Below are 18,333 nucleotides of genomic sequence, written 5' to 3'. Positions count from 1 at the left end.
ATGCACTAAATTTTCTATTAAGCTAATAATGGAAGACCAATAATTCACAATTTAAAATTTCATATATGTACATAGCACATCCTGAGTACATTTTTACTAATATGTGAAGCTGAATATGATAAAGCTCTTATTTAAATAATTTTAAATTCTCTTTATTATATTTGCTTTCCCTGAAATTACTAATAAGTGAGATTTTATAATACATTTAAGTATTATACAAATAACACTTACTAGAACCTACTGTGCACCCAATATGAATATTGAGTTTTATATATCTCATTTAATCTTCACATCAATTTTATGAGGAAAATAATATCTCTATGTTTTATAAATGATGAAATCTTTGTTACCACATAAATGTAAAGTCTTGCTTTTTCCAAAGTGCTACTTGTGTTAAAAGATATATTAACAGATCTACTTACAAAAATATTTTACAAAAATGCCTTTAATTTGATTTATTTTTGAGGAGTGGGGAAAGAGCAGAGGGACAGATAGAAAGAATCTCAAGCAGGCTCCACACCCAGCATGGAGCCCAACATGGGACTCAATTCCATGACCCTGGGATCATGACCTGAGCTGAAATCAAGAGTCAGATGCTCAACCAAATGAGCCACCCAGACTCCCCAGACTCCTTTCATTTGATGAAATGTTTGTCTATTCTTTTTATTTCACAAATTCCTAGTGATTCCTACTGTATATTTCTATAATAAGCTGGATACCCATGCCAAAGAGAATGACATTATCAGTAGAGTGTGGTTTAATTTAGAGAGTGGCACAATTATCTGTATCTACATATGTATGTTCTAGGACCTGAATGTTTATTTTAAATGTTGCCTTTGGAGAAAATGAGCCTCTCAAAAGGGTCAACAAATGTTCATTAGCTGTTTAGATCTTTGCATTTCCATGTTCCCAAAGCAACTTAGCAGTGGCCAAGTTATTCTGGCTTTCTAAGTCATTTAAAAATTAAAATGAAAATAGTTGCATCTTCCAATTAATTGGGGTACAGATGTCAAATATAATCCATTAAGTCCTGCAGCCAAAAGGTAGAAGTACAAAAAAGTGGGGAATGGATACTCAAATTAGATCATTATAAGTAACAATATTTTAATATTAACAATAACTATATATTGAAAAACAAAGAGAACTTGAAATTTGCAGGGTGAATAGATTGATATTTTATAGAAGGTGGTTATGACATATTCTAAAGAGTTAAAATTCAAGCTGTAACCAAAATGAATTAGAAGATGCTCTTTGACGATGAAATGAAGAACACTCCAGGCATGGTACACACCAGGTGCAAATGTCCTGCAGCTGAAAGAACTTGGCTTATTCCAAGAACTCAAAGAATATTAGAGTGCCTAAAGCACAGTGAAGAAAAGATGAAGGTAGTCAGAGATAAGGATGGAAATTCACAGAGGAACGCAATTACACGGTAACTTTCAGACCAAAGTAAATAATATGATTTGATCCTAACTTCAGTGGGAAGTCATTGAAACACTTAATCTGCAGTGAAATGTGATGTGATTTGGATTTTAAAGTGGCTTTTGCAGCTGGATAAAAAATGGATTGGGATGTAAGATAAATAGAGGTGGGGAAATAAGTTTGCATGTTACTGGTGTGGGCTAAAGTTATAAATGTGAGATGAATAAAAGAGGAAACATGGGGCATAATTGGGGCATAAGACTGAAAGGATCACAGACAGATTGTTTGGGAGAGATCATGTGGACATGCAAATAAAGAATCAAGACTAGGAGTCTGGGGTAGAGAAATTAATTAGGAAACATCAGCAGAGAGGTGGTGTTTAAATCCACTGGTACTTATGATTATCATCACAGGTTAAATATTCAGAGACCAAAGAATTGGACCCAAGCTGGTACCCTGGGAAACCCAGATATGTGGAGGCTTTGTACAGGAAGGGAGTGAACAACAGATAGCAAGGCAAATCCAGGTTGAGGAAAACAAGGCACAGTGGTATAAAAGATGTTCCTGCTCCCCTCCAATTCCCACCCCTATACACTGTTTTGCAACGAGGAAGAGATTACTGTGCCACTTTGTTATAGTTTCTAGAAGGCTGAGTGAGATGAAGATAGACAAATGTTCTGGACAAATCTTTTGTTGTTGACTGTAGTAGAGGCAGGATCCAGTCAGCAATGGATTGAATAGGAAATGCAGCTTTGTTGACAGGGAGAGGGGGATGGGGGTGAAGTTTGATCCAGGGAAGCATTTTGTTTTGTTTTTCTTTATTCTTAGATGCTGTTTTTAAGTGGGGTAGTAGATCACCATTTAATGCTGATATAGATAATCTGGAAAGAGTTTGCTGATAGGATGGGGAGACAGAATTAACAAGGACATGAGACTTTGAGAATGAGATAAGGAATGGGATCTGAGCGAAAGTGGAGGAAGTACTCTGATAGAAAAGAGAGATTTTACTATCCTAAGAGTAGAAAAGAGAGAGAAAATGGGATTCACACATGTATAAGTTTGTACACTCAGCAGAATTTATTGCTAAAACTGCATATCACATTTATTCATGCATTTGTGTTAGAAATAGATCATGCTTTTTTTCCTCTGCTATTTGTATAATTCTATTAAATTGCTGAGTATTTTTTCATGTGTCAGTTGGCCATCTGGATATCTTCTTTGGAGACGTGTCTATTCATGTCTTCTGCCCATATCTTCACTGGATTATTTGTTTTTCGGGTGTTGAGTTTGGTAAGCTCTTTATAGAGTTTGGATACTAGCCCTTTATCCCATATGTCATTAGCAAATATCTCTTCCCGTTCCGTCAGTTGCCTTTTAGTTTTGTTGATTGTTTCTTTTGCAGTGCAGAAGCTTTATATCTTGATGAGGTCCCAATAGTTCATTTTTGCTTTTAATTCCTTTGCCTTTGGAGACATGTTGAGCAAGAAATTGTTACGGCTGAGGTCAAAGAGATTGTTGCCTACTTTCTTCTCTAGGGTTTTGATGGTTTCCTGTCTCACATTTAGGTCTTTCATCCATTTTGAGTTTATTTTTGTGCATGATGTAAAAAAGTGGTCTAGTTTCATTCTTCTGCATGTTGCTGTCCAGTTCTCCCAGCACCATTGGCTAAAGAGACTGTCTTTTTTCCATTGGATACCTGGAATCTTTCCTGCTCTGTCAAAAACTAGTTGGTCATACATTTATGGGTCCAGTTCTGGAGTCTCTATTCTATTCCATTGGTCTCTGTGTCTGTTTTTGTGCCAATACCCTATTGTCTTGATGATTACAACTTTGTAGTAGAGGCTAACATCTGGGATAGTGATGCCTTCCACTTTGGTTTTCTTCTTCAGTATTACTTTGGCTATTCAGTGTCTTTTTTGGACCCAAAGCAATCTACACATTCAATGCAATCCCAATCAAAGTTGCACTGACATTCTTCTCAAAGCTAGAACAAACAATCCTAAAATTTGTATGGAACCACAAAAGTTATTGTACTTTGTATAGTTCATTATAGAACACAAAGTATATTATCAGAGATTGTTAATGCATTTCAAGATTTGATGACTCATATTTTTCATAAAATTTCTGCATTTTTAAAATTCTGAATTGAAGTATTTCTTTCCATAGTTTGAAAATATATTCAAGATAATTTAACTTCCTGTAACTAAAAAATGATTTATTCTTTTTCTAGTATCAAATGTTATTTGAATAATTAGTGCTAGAAAATTTCAAAAATGAATGAAATTGGAGTTTGATTTTAAATTATGGAAATAATAAGGCACTAGAATCTGGATCATTCTGAGAAATTTAGTAATAGTTTTTAGAATGTGGGTTAGATGTGGATTTTAGGATGCTATTTTGGAATGAATTGTAAAGGAATATACCTTTCACAATGTCAAAGGTACTTGTAGAGTACCAATGTTTGATCTTCTTTTAATTTGGACTTCTTCAATTCTTCCTTACATGAAGATTTAATACTAACGTATTGACAGACAATATAAAATACATTCCAATGATTTGTGACCAACTTAATATACTTTTGGGTTTCTTTCTGCATGATGTAACAAATGATTTAAATTATGGAATGTTTAGTCCATTCCATAAATTTTTGTATTCCTTTCTTGAATCAGAAAGATATGGAGTTCTCCAAGGATAGATACATGCTATTAACCCCATTTTTTATTTTTCTTTGAAGACATCTCATAGACTACTACTACTCTATGGTGTTTCAATAATGATAAATTGTGACAGAATTTCAATGAGATGTAGAAAAATTGTGCAGGGCACATGGTATGTATATTAAATTATTTCATTTCTTACATATGAGCTATGAAGCTAGGACTGCTCTAAACTGCAATAGATGAAAGTGTCATATTTAATCACACTAATAAAATGTATATTCTCAATCACCAGCTTGTTTAAGATACATTTGAAATTCCAAAGAGCTTACTAAGTGAACAAATTAAAATCACTCGGCCTTGGCATAGTTAGGGTATGATATATAACACAGTTTACCTCTCAAGCACTCAGTATATATTTCCTTATGATTTTGAAATACCTTTAAAAATATATTATTACCTTGAATGTGTAGCATAGGCTTGGCTCAAAAATTAGGCTTTGGAATGATGCAAAACAGAATGTGAATTAATTCATGTCTGCCAAGTACATGTTAAACAACTGTTCTTAATAAGTCAATTTATCTCCAGTGTTGCAGGGAAAACTTTCTTGCATATTGAAAAGAATCCTCCAATATAAGAATCTTCACTTCTGAATGCTTGCTCTTATACAAGTTACTGTATTAAAAATTAAGATCCTCTGGGGGCGCCTGGTGGCTCAGTGGGTTGGGCAACCGACTTTGGCTCAGGTCATGATCTCGCGATCCGTGAGTTCGAGCCCCGCATCGGGCTCTGGGCTGACAGCTCAGAGCCTGGAGCCTGTTTCGGATTCTATGTCTCCCTCTCTCTCTGACCCTCCCCTGCTCATCCTCTGTCTCTCTCTGTCTCAAAAATAAATAAATGTTAAAATTTTTTTTTTTAAAAATTAAGATCCTCTGGAATCTATAACTTCCTAAATGTGGGGATGGAAGTTCTTCATGTTAAACAAAACTGACATGGAGAGTTTGGGACCCAGACAATTCATGAAGTAAGTGAGATAAAGCACATACTTTGAATAACTTGCTGGAGTTATTCATGATACAAGGTGATACTTATTGACAATATACGATATAGTCATTTGAATTTATTGAACATTGATGATGCTTGGCCCAGTGCAGCATCTTTACTCCCATGAGCCTGATACTGGTGAAGAACCAGCATGGGATAAACCAAGTCATCTTGGCTCATTGCCTGAGATCCACATTTTAACCTCTCTCACATTCTGGTAGATAATGCTTTTCTCATCCCTTAGACTTCTTATCCTGGCAAATAAATCTTATTTTTGGTTCTTTTCCTTAGTGATGAGTCTCAGTGACTGCTTTTATTAGGTATCTTCTGGGGTCTCCATGTTGGTGCCTCATCTAGTACAAGCTGAGCCAAAGCCTTTATCCTCAAATACAGGACCTTCTGGCATCTCCATAGGACAGAGAATGGAACACTGAAGACACTGTAACCTTTTAACTCTTTGGGGAGCCATCAATTTATTACAGGATTAGGAAAGATCTGAAAGATATCTCATTTCACTGTATTTCATCATCATAGTGCTAAACCAAAATTTATATTACCACAAAACTTTATATATAGTTTCTTTAGATTTTCTAACTAGTCACTGGGAACACCATCCATACATGTGTATTTCTCCTGGAAAGAATTGTATGCAACATTTTTCAGCATCTGAATGTTTTTTATTCAAGTTCAGAACTTTATTGAGACCCAAAGTAATGTTTTCAGAAGAACTAGAGTGTGTTTTGTTGTTTTGTTTTGCTAGAAAAGGGAGGAAAGAATATAGGTCTTTTTGCATGTGCAGCCAGGCATTTATCTCCAGAAAGACTAGATAAGATTCTCATCAACTCAGTGAATTCTTTAAATCCTGTGTCCCAACCTGGACAGATCTGAATAATACCATGACTTTCCACCTCTTCAATGGCCATAGTGTTATTCAGTTACCATGCTATTAAGAGCTGACACAGGATTCATTTTAGAACAACAGCAGAATTAGACAATGTAATGAATAAACTGGGGGGAGGGGAGTGTGTGTGTGTGTGTTTGTGTGTGTGTGTGTGTGTGGTAAAAGTTGGATTTCTGTAATTTTGTGGCAAAGTAGACATTCACATAATTTTGCAATGTACAGATTTCTTTAAAGTATTGTAAGACATAACATTTTAATGGAAATAAGCTAACTAAAAAAACCTAGAGGTATTTCAAATATTGTTTCTCTATATATTTCTCCCTTCAGAAATTTCTTTCTTATCTTACACAACAGTTGATCTCTTGTTATTAATCTTTTCAGAGTTACCAACTCTTTAAATTTGATTCCAGAAGTTAAGAGGACATATTTATAAAGCTGGCATATTTTGCATGTAAGTTCCATGCAGTGTGACCTGCCTGAAGCTCACTTTCAGATTAAGAAATTTGCCTTGAGAAGAGCTAACAGGTCTGTCCCTCCTCAGTATGTACCTTTCAAGACAGAGTTATCTTGTGAGTAAAATATAAAATAAATTTCTTAAAGGTACAAAATAAATTATCCCAGTAGGCTTTAGGGTCCTATTAATGGCCCTATTTCACAGGTGAGGAAATACTTGGATTTCTCTCTTTGGGGCTTAGAAATGTCTCTTGCTTGGAGACAAGATTTCCATATGGAAATCTAGGTGGACCTAGCTTAACAATGGCATGTGGCTTGCATTCCTTGATGCACATCACCAGTTATGGAGAGTGAATAGGGCTTTGGGGGTAATGTTCTACTCAAAAAAGTATGCATGAACTGGCCATTCCTGGGATCCTGGCAGAGTATGGCAGCCATTAGAGTCCAGGATCACTTTTTCACAAGGATGAAATGAAATCTTTAGCTTCTGGCTGGGGGCCTGTTTCATCACAGATGGATCATGTAAAAATTTTGTTGATACTATACATCCTATTAGCCATACAATCAGAAATGTGTGCTTTAACATAGCATCTTCCACATTAGACATTCTAGATACTACATTTTTATCCCAGATTTGCATTTAGTACAGATCCTTGCAAGTTGTGATTTCTTTTTGCTCACTCTGGAAAGGCATGTCTCTATATTACTTCCTTTTCAAGGTATCTGCCTTTTAGTCCCAGAAACAAAGAATACTATTGGTTTTTAGAAAAAAAAAATTCTGCTTCCAAAATGCAGAAATTAGCTGGAATTGTTTTTCTCATTTTGATGGTAAATTGCCTGATAAAGAACCATGTTTCTTTCCTGGATTTAACCATCTTTAGAATCAGAAATAAATGCTTCTGGGGCGCCTGGGGCGCTCAGTCAGTTAAGCGTCTGACTTCGGCTTAGGTCTCGATATCATGGTTTGTGAGTTCGAGCCCCTCATCAGGCTCTGTGCTGACAGCTCAGAGCCTGGAGCCTGCTTCAGATTCTGTGTCTCCCTCTCTCTCTTCCACTACTCTGCTCACACTCTGTGTCTGTCTCTCAAAAAAGTGAATAAACATTTAAAAAAATATTAAAAAAAAAAAGAAATAAATGCCTCTAAGATGACTGATGGTAGTCAAGAGTAGAATGTATCATTATAAATTCACACTGGGATATATCCCAAGACTTTAGCTTCATTGTTATTGTGTATAAATCAACTGATTGTAACCTATTAATGGCATAACAGAACATTAGATATTAAGATTTCTAATTGCCTAAGATTTTTAACATAGCAACTTAAAATTTAGCTTTATTGTTAACTGGAACTTTATTAGATATGATATGGATTATGATTTCTAGTTAAAGATAACTTTATAATGTAAGCTGCATTTTGAGAAGATATCACCAAATTTTATAAAATTGCTTAAAATTTAAAAATAATATTTTAGACACAGAATTTCTTGCCCTTCATTTCCAAATCAAAGCTCTGTCAAACTGTGGTTTAAGGCTTTTTCATTTAAATAACTTACTCTTGGTGCCTAATTGTTAAAACAATAACCAGACAAAAATCTAAGTGACCTATTGTCCCTGGAACACTTATGTAATTATAATGAACTTTCTGAAATTTAACTTATAAAAGTTTGAATTTTTTGCCTGCTTAATTCTGCTATCGGAAGTGAATGTATATCTTTCATTTATTTACAGGAATTAAGACTGTCGTCAATGGTAAAAATATGTTTCGCTCCTTCTCTTAAATTGAATTCTATTGTAAATGATAGATTTCAAAAACATTGAGTATCTGATTTATAATATTAGTTCAAGAGTATTCCAAAATTGTGGTAACTGGCAATCCTATCTCATTTCTGCAGTGCTCAATGTTGATACCACTTCTTGAGAAGTTGTTAGTACTTACAGTGGAAATGTATAAGAAAAGCTTATAATAATGTACTACTGCAACATGATAGAAAGTGAAGAAATAGTGCCAAGTTAGTATCACAAGAACACAAAATGGATCAAGCAGATAAAGTAATGAGATCTGGATCTAATGCTTCTTCAGTATGTCAGAGCATTATGAAGATCAGGTTTGTTGAGCCCAAAAGTCATTATCTTTTTGTTACTATTTGTTGGTTAATATGACTCTGTAGTAGCAGTGAGTTCTCCTGAGAAATATTTATTCAACAGTTGGTGATAATGAGTGTTGGCTTTTTTTTTTTATTGTGGTTGCTGTTGTTGTGTTTTATGTTTTGTTTTGTACTGTTCTATTTTGTTTTACTTTTTAGCCAGTGCCATGGTTAAATGGTCTCAAAAAGATAACTAGATATGACCAAATATAAACTTGGAAAATTCCTAATAGCATTATGTGGACAAGCTATTTAATCTTCTTCAATTTAAGTTTACTCTTCTGGCAAATTATTTCAATCATACCTTGAGGGAGATTTGTCAGGGTTAAATAAGATAACACAGATGAAAACGACTAGTGCCTCATTGGCACTATGATTATTTAATAACGTTCTTAGTTCCATTCTTGTTTGAATAACATGTTTTGGCAAACCTTTACATTTATAATTTAAAAATGCAAAATTGTGAATATGCTTGGAGACAATTACACAATCTTCATTTTATAGGAGTATGTATGTTACAATGAATGAGATAAAACTAGAGTAACTAATTAGATTTCATTAACTTTGTTTACAGCTCATCCATGCACTCAATAGATCTCTCAGTTTCCTTACTCAAAAAAAAATGAGGATAATATTTAATATCTAGGATCAGTAAAAGATAAATTGAGATTGAATACATTAAATAGATTTAATTAGGCTATATTTCCTCTTTAAATGAATTATTCTCAATAACTTTTACCCCACTTCAGAAATTAAAGCACAACATTTTACTTAAAACATTTCTCTGCTCAAAATAGAATGTACATATTATATATAACCCAAACCATGAGTGTAGTTTTCAGATATGTAAGTGTCTTTCTTAAATAGTTACGCACCATAATGAAAAATTAATTTATGTTGAAAGCTTTTTTATAGTGGAAAATCCAGAGATTTTGAGTATAAGGAATTGATCCAGTTCTACTCCTTACTAGCTATAGAATTTGAAGTAATTTACCTGTATCTCTTTCTCAGTTTTCGCTACTAGAAAATAGTTCTCCTGAAATTATTATCATTACTAATGATACTGTCTCCCACCTTCCCACTACCACCTACTTCTTAAGGCTATTGAAAGCAAAATAAAATGAGAAAATATGTACAAAAAATGTTTGAACAATGTCTATACTGAAGGTCATCATTACTACTTCTGACATTGAAAACAAATCCTTAATGCTGTCCTCAATACTTTTCCATATAAATGCTCCATCTCTCACTTGTTTCTGATGTCCACTTCAACCACTCATTAGCTTGTCCATGACTAGTGAAACACCATTAACTGCACAGAAAGTGACTTTGCTTAACATTTGAGGTGTGTGATTGCTTAGATTATTTTGTGATTTGTGACATTTTCCCTAGTATGCTTCTATCAAAAATTATTTACCATAACTTGAAAGTCAGAACTCAGAAAGTTATAACTATATATCAGTTGCTCGATCAAATGCAGAAAATTGTATCATTTTCTCTGAATCCTGCAAATACATTATGCATATTATTTTTCTTTTGGAAGAATCATCCATGAGATGTGGAATTCAATTAGCATTACCAGCTCAGATTACACAACTGTGGAAATCATAAAGACAGAAATTAAATAAACAGAGTTATGTCTTAACAATGGGTGGCAGCTGATTCATGACTTCTGGGAGAGATGGCAAATTAGGAAGGAAGGATACCAGTTTGGGCCGATATAGAGTTTGAAATACTGTATAATACTGGTATATATAACTATTACTGAACATACAGCTACTACAAGTTGAAATAAGAGAGGAAGTGCAGAAAATATGAAAGCAGTAAGAAGATTTTACTAAGTATCTATGATATGTTAGTTCATTAAACATATAATGTTTCAGAATGTGTGTCTGTAATCAGGAAGATTATGTTGGACCCTAGGCTCCACAACTTACTAGTTAGTGACTTTGAACTGTTCACCTTGCCTATACGGCTCAGTTTCCATACTCATTAAATGGGAATGATAGCAACAACAATAACAATACTTAACTCATAGAATTATTTTGTAGATTAAATTTAAATATCTAAAGCATTTAGAGTATTGGAAAGGTCTGTTCTAGCTTTATACACTAGGAAACCAAGACCTAGGAAGAATAAGAATTTCATAAGGTCACTGCAGACAGCAAGTGTCGGGACTGGAATCCATCTGCTTATAAGTCAATGCTTTTTCTACTGTGCCAGAAAGAGAGTATGATAATGATAGTCATGAACTATTGTAAGTAAGGTGGAAAGACAAATGAACTATGCCTGCAATGAAGGATGAGGGAGGGAAGTCAGCAAGGGAAACAGGTAGTCTTTGACAATAGTTTTTAGTATATGTGCTGCCGAAGCGAGCACTTGACAATAGTTTTTATTGCATTTAAAAGAACTTGAATGTAAGGGGCACCTGGCTGGTACAGTCAGTTGAGACACCAATTTTAGCTCAGGTCATGATCTTGTGGTTGGTGAGTTCGAGCCTTACATCTAGCTTGCTGCTGTCAGCTCAGAGCCCTCTTAAGATAAATAAATATTCTATTCAGAAAAAAAAAATAATAATAAAAAAGAACTTGAATGTAAGGAACATAGTATTCGATACATGGATTGGGAGATTTTTTTGGAAGGTTTGATGACTTATTTTTGAGTGTTTGCTAGTCTGTGGCTCATTTCCCTCTGAGGATGTATTTACAGCCCTCTCTACTTTTCTTCTTCTTATTGAACCACATTCAGCGATTTTCTTTGCAACTGCCCAGTCCAAGATGGCTAAATTTAAAAAAGCTTTTAGTGAAAACACAATAGTCTTGTAACAAAAGTTTTTATCACCATTATTGAAGACATAGTCATTCCTCCCCTGGACTACTATAAAGGCCTGATTACGAAAGCCTCTTCAGTTTATTCTTCATATATCAGCCAGCATGAGATTTTGAACAGTGTAAATAAAATGTTGACCCCCTACCAGCCCCCTGAAACCTTCCAAAGTTTCCAAACTTACTTTCAAAGAGACCTAAGCCACTTACCATGGTCTCCATGGTTATACATGTTTTGGTTTGTGCATTCCCCTCCCATATCAATTCATAATACTATTCTAGCTTATTCAGATTTGATCACACTGGTCTTTCTTCTTTCTGTCCCTTGACCATGGAAGTCATGCTTCCACTTTTTGCTATTCCTTTTACCTGTGATGGTATGCTTTAAGGTTAGGTCTTACATCTATTACAAAGTATTTCCTTCATTATTTTTTTTTTATGTCTTTATTTATCTGCCTTCCCTCTCACTCACATATACAATATAAGTACCATGAAATAAAGTATTTGTATATCATGGTCAGTTCTGTGCCCTTATTATACTTAAGTGATAAGTAAATAAAATGACATGTTCTCCTTTACATACAGAGATGAATCATCAGTATGGCCCACAATCTGGATGATCACCCCTCTTTTACTATTGAACTTTCACTAATCTATTTTCTTTTGTATTTAATTTACTATGTTACTGAAAGGAATTAAGGGTGTCTCCAGTGGTCAAGAAAGTACATGAAAAAAGAAAGAATTAAAAATTGAACCCATATGTTCCTGAGGAATGCAGCTTGGTTTTCTGAGGCAATCCATTGACTGGTTACAATGCCCTCTTAAGCAATTGTATTTTCTTGAAATCAGTATGCTGTGACTAAGCTACTTGTGAGAACAGAGGATTGATTTCCCTCTTATACTTCCTTTCCAAGTTCAAACCCTACCGTAAGAAGAAACAATTAGATTCCCTTTAAATGCGATGTTACTGATGAGCTTGTTCCATGGTCAATGGTGGAAATCAATTTTCATTTAAGAACCTACAGTACTTTGCCTTTTTCCTTTTTTGTAGTCTTTATCGATTCTTTTTCCCGTGGAAAGACACTATCCATTCTGCTGTAGCCAGGCAATGTTTCTAAGTTCTATAATAATAGAGTAAAAGTTCCCAGAGAGCTTTCCTAAACTGGCAATGTGCCCACTTTGTAATATGTAGATGAAGGCCATTCTATCTTTTATGGAACCCAGGAGAAGACTTTCATTTAGAAGAGAGATATATCATTGTGGCAAGACTCAAAATAAGTTCCTAGATTTATAAAAAACAAGGGAGTCTACCTTACAGAGAATGCCTCCGTGTTTCACAGCAACGTTGTTTTTGGACAGTTGCCTTCTCAGATTAGACAATCTTCCCTTCTTTGTTTACAGTGAAGATTACCCATGAAATGGTTGGAAGGTGAAAACAGCATCTTTCACATTTAGTTTTCACATGTAAGTCTTCTCTGGCATGAGTCTTCTGATAAACATTTAATAAACTCTTCTCCATGCACAATTGTTATTTCATGTCTTTTGTACTAGAGGATAATGTGTCACTTAAATGCATGAATCAGTAGGAGAAAACAACAGCAACATAACTTAAACCTTATAATGAAATATAATTAATCCTGATATTTTTATTTATAAATAACAGCAGAAAATTAATACCCTACCTCATTTAACTAAAACAGAAAGGAAAAAAAAAGCTTTTCCCAGGATCCAAATGAAAGAATTTAAAAAAAGTTTTTGACTACAATACTTTGGCATTGTACCCTGCCAACAAAATTGTATCTTACTTTTAACTTTTTTTTTATTTAAAAAAAATGAAACTAAAATAAAATCATCTAGCCATATGTATTTTTCTGCCCTACTTTATGAGTTTTTTCTGCTATCTATTCTTTCTCAACTGAAAATTAGAAAACTTTCATTATCCGAATTATGTTACAAAGCATTCTTTGATTACAAAATTAAAAACTTGACAATAAAATGAGAAAATTATTTTCTTTTTACATCATGCTTATGAACACATGCTAATTTGTCTAACTTTTTAATTAAAAATGCCCTTTACTTCTAGTAGCTAATAACTTCCAAAATGAACTTCAGCTGTGTTTATTAACTGAAAATTTATGCTCCATTTTTATTTAAAAGTATACTATATGAATTTGACTACTTCCTAATTCTAGAGATTTGGTGTGGTCTTTATTTCATTTTCTTTGTGGATCTCTGCATTTTTAGCATGATTTTCACCAGTGTATACAACTTTCCCTTTGTTGGAGCTGCTGGTGGATTTGAGCCTTGCATTGTCTAGTTTCTGGAGTGAGGTAATCAGAACTTTAAGTAACTGGTTTACTTAAAAAGAGTCTTTTGAGTCTTTGAGTACACAAATGTGGCCCAGCAGCCACACTATCAAGACTTGGATTTCTTAATAGTAGTATCACAATGGAATGTTTTTAGCTGTGCTGTGATTTCTAGTATTTTCCCTCCTGGGAACTTCACCTGTATACCTTTGATGCAGAGTATTCTATTGCCCTCTGGGATGCCAGTCAGACTTCAATTCAGCTGTCAAATCAATCAAAAAAAAAAAAAACAAAACAAAACAAAAAAAAGGAAAGAGCTAAATCAATATAGTAGATCTTAGACATGGTATCTTTTACCACCTAGATGTCTATACTTTCTGAAAAAGCATGAAAATCAACTTTAAGATGTTTCATAGGAAAGTCTGAGGAACAATGTGTATATGTGTATATTTAAGTGTAAGTTAAACATAAGCTTTTAGGTCATCTGCAAGGACTTTTTACCATTAAGTGATAATAGTTTTCTTTTCTTTTTATTGTTACTGAAGTTATTTATACAAATATATAAATATATGATATACATATATATGTATATACATATACATATATATACATATATACAATATAATGATATATAAATATCAGTTAGTTGAAGACATTTGGAAAGATTTAGAGAGGAAAAATTGGAAATAATTTTTCCAGGTTCTTCTCCACTAAGTATGGATTAGTTTTTAGCTGCCTCCCTTTCACTTTGTGGTTCATTAGTGTGTTTCCTATATATTCTTTTTTTTTTTAATTTTTTTAATGTTTATTTTTGACAGAAAGAAAGAGACAGAGCATGAGCGAGGGAGGGCAGAGAGAGAGGGAGACACAGAATCTGAAACAGGCTCCAGGCTCCTAGCTGTCAGCACAGATGTGAGGCTCAAACTCACAGCCCCCGAGATCATGACCTGAGCCAAAGTTCGACGCTCAACCGACTGACTCACCCAGGCGCCCCTCCCGTATATCCTAATTGTCTTAGAGATCCTTTTAATAGTCTTCACTTCTATAGACTTTTTCACTGTAAAATATAAAACATGATCATTATCTGCAACTCGGAACCTGAGAAATAAATACCTGTACCATATTCATGCATTTCTTTCCAAATCCAGTAAGCTAAGTGTGTTAAATTAAATGGTATATTTCTAATTAAAAGAAGCATATTTTCTCATGGTGGATAGGGTTACCAGAGAAAAACACCAGATAGGTGTTAAATTTGCATTTCAAATTACCAATGGACATTTTATTATTAGAAGTATTTTCTTTTTTTTTTTTTTTTAATATATGAAATTTATTGTCAAATTGGTTTCCATACAACACCCAGTGCTCATCCCAAAAGGTGCCCTCCTCAATACCCATCACCCACCTTCCCCTCCCTCCGACCCCCCATCAACCCTCAGTTTGTTCTCAGTTTTTAACAGTCTCTTATGCTTTGGCTCTCTCCCACTCTAACCTCTTTTTTTTTTTTTTTTCCTTCCCCTCCCCCATGGGTTTCTGTTAAGTTTCTCAGGATCCACATAAGAGTGAAACCATATGGTATCTGTCTTTCTCTGTATGGCTTATTTCACTTAGCATTTTCAAATATTGCATGGGGCATATACTAAGAATTACTTGTTCTTATCTAACAATTCAAATTTAATGTTAGTATAAGTATGAACTTTGCAATATCTGAAACACACTTACAATAAAATTTCCAATAATGTTTTTTTCTGAAACACAAACAACTCGATGTACATTATTTATATTTACTAAGTCTGACAACTTTGTGGACAATTTGAGATGTGGATATCATATAAAATATATTTAAACACCTATAACTCTAATATGGAGACATGATTACTTGTAACATTTTAATGTCCTTCCTTACAGACTTTTTATAAGAATATTTGACCAGAACTGAGCTCAAAACACAAATTTTCATTTTAGAAAATAATGCAAAACTATTGTCACTGGGCTAAAATTTGTAACATGAGTGGACTGAAGACACTTTGGTGAATGTATTGGTCTTTCCAACTTAGTAAAAAAAAATGAATATTCCTATGTCCTTTAAAGGGCAGAACATTGTAATATCAATATATTCAATATCAATTCAATATCAATATATTTATGCTAAGGAAGATTAAGAGCTATTTTGTTTAGTGATTCTTCCAGCATGGGCCACTGTAAAAATAATTGAGTTTTTCATAATTTGGAAAATGTTGGAGATCATTATTGTTTTAGCTATTAATGAAACAGCAAAACATTTAATTAAGCAGTAGAATGACAAAGCTGGTACAGGAAGAAAAAAATCCTAGAAACCAAAAAGAAATGACTACCTAAGAGAGAAAGCTAAGAGAAGCAATAGAGAATAAAATTTCATCTTTGTGTGACAGAATCTAATGATACCTGACTTCTGATTCTAAACTAACAAAATATTAAGAAATGTATTTTTAAATGATTTCTGTTTGTGAATTTTAATTTCCTTCCATCTCTGGTGAACCAGAATAATTCTAGTGTTGCTAAAAAGATAAATATTTGGTTGGTATGTTTTCCAAAGCTTTGCATATTTAAAGGGAATGATATTTTCATATTTGGCAATTATTAGATACATTATTTCTGAATTATAATTTATTCTTTCAAAATTTGAAAACACAAACCTATTGTCTTCTTAACACTGAAGGAAGCTTATGAACCCAGTTTTGGTACAGCCTTGTTTTCTATGCCCTAAATTTAACTTCTATTTTCTGTCTGCACATCAGCAGGCCTTTTTTCTTTTCCTTTTATTCAAACATTTACAATTTATTTCTCAAGTATTCCAAGATCCCTTCAATTTACATTCACAAGTTTACCTTTAGCTCAGTTTTCTTCTAATTGTTATTTGTTACGTTTTAGATCTTTTTTTTGTTTTTAATGGGATAAAATATAAGATCAACATTTTCTGAATGTAAGATCAACATTCTCTTTCCTTCACGCTTGTTGTATTACTTTCGTTTGCTTATCAACTGTATTTTCTACTTTTTTATAATCCTTTTGAGACATGTTTTGCATATCATACAGTTCACTCATTTTAAACATACACCTCAGTGATATTTAATTAATTTGTTAAGTTCTATAATCATTACCATAAATCAGTTTTAGAACATTTTCATCATTCCATTGAGATTCCATTTACTGTTGACCTCTATTCTCCCCAACTCCTGGGCCTAAGAAACCACTAGTTTACTTTGTTCCTATAGATTTGCCTGTTTTGAACATGTCATGTAAGTGTTTCTAGTCTGTTATGGATTCTTTGTTTTCTTCCCTTCTACGTGAGTACTTCTGGTTTGTCTTCTAGATCAGTGACTCAGTCATTTACAGCTTCAAATCTATGCTCAACCTCTTCTAATACAGATTTTGATTTTGATATTGTACTTTGCTACAAATCTTCCTTGAGCACACCCCTCCACATACACACACATTTTAATCTCATTCTGTTATCTTCTCATCTCCAGTAGTTAGCACTATGTGCCAGTTTTTAGGAGGTAGAAACAGGTTTATATCCTTATGAAAAGTAGCATCTGTGAAGTAAAGAGAAACTTCCAGTTTGGGTGAATGGTATAGTCCTTAGGTCTTTAAGAATGTAGCATATAGGGACATAACAAAATGTCTTATGGATATAGTCTATATTCTTTCAGGTAGTACGGAGTTCATTAGAAAAATCCTTACAAGAATTAATTTGTATGGTAATTGCCCGCTTTGTCATTTATTATGACTGGAATCAAGTAATTTAAACAGTCAGTAAGACTCAGTTAAAGGTGTGTCCTCTAAGAGAGGAGCATAACTTAATGAGGTTCAAGTGTTGAGAAAGGAAGCAGTGCTTTGCCTGGGCCAATTGCCATAATTCAACATGTATTGGTGGTTGATGGGGTGGATGGGCTTTCAAGAGGTTTAATTATGCCCTAAAATTCTATGCATGATTTTCTTTTTCTGGAGGCTATTTTAATGACCTACTTAAAGAGAGTTAAACCCTGCCTTCCAATTTGTGAGAATTTCTGTCAGTCTTAAATTAATTTCTTAGTAGTGGCATACAGTCATTTGAGTCATATAATTGTCTATATCAAATTTCTTTTTATCCTTTTCTTACATTACCTGGGTTCTGCTATAAAACAAAAAAAAACTATTTTTTTATTTCTCAGACTAAAAACACAGTTGGATATTTTATAGTCAGCTTTCATAAAGACAAAAGTACAATTGATATTCTTATATGTATATACAATTTCAATGATAAACAATTGTACTAAGGATAATGGTCCTCATAGAAATTTTATCATAAAAAGTAGAACTTTCCTTTCATAGTGTCACTTTTCAGAATATCTGACCTATGAACTAAAGCAACATTTCTTTTTTTTTTTATTTTTATTTTTTCAATGTTTATTTGCTTTTGAGAGAGAGACAGAATGTGAGTGGGGAAGGGTCCGAGTGAGAGGGAGACACAGAATCCGAAGCAGGCTCCAGGCTCTGAGCTGTCAGCACAGAGCCCGATGTGGGGCTCAAACTCACTAACCACGAGATTATGACCTCAGCTGA

General features: G+C 33.8%; 1 long non-coding RNA gene across 1 annotated transcript in view; it reads left to right on the top strand.

Moving 5' to 3' along the window:
* LOC122237736 overlaps nt 1-18,333 on the top strand; it is a 317,012-nt gene that overhangs the window by 236,943 nt on the left and 61,736 nt on the right. Inside the window, exon 4 of the long non-coding RNA XR_006216358.1 lies at nt 8,206-8,226. This is a non-coding gene — a long non-coding RNA (uncharacterized LOC122237736). The remainder of the gene's footprint in view (nt 1-8,205; nt 8,227-18,333) is intronic.

This window comes from Panthera tigris, chromosome B1, assembly GCF_018350195.1.
Source record: "Panthera tigris isolate Pti1 chromosome B1, P.tigris_Pti1_mat1.1, whole genome shotgun sequence".
Classification (NCBI taxonomy): Eukaryota; Metazoa; Chordata; class Mammalia; order Carnivora; family Felidae; genus Panthera; species Panthera tigris.
The sequence above is the reverse complement of the archived record's forward strand: the minus strand, read 5'-3'. Positions and strand labels throughout refer to the sequence as shown.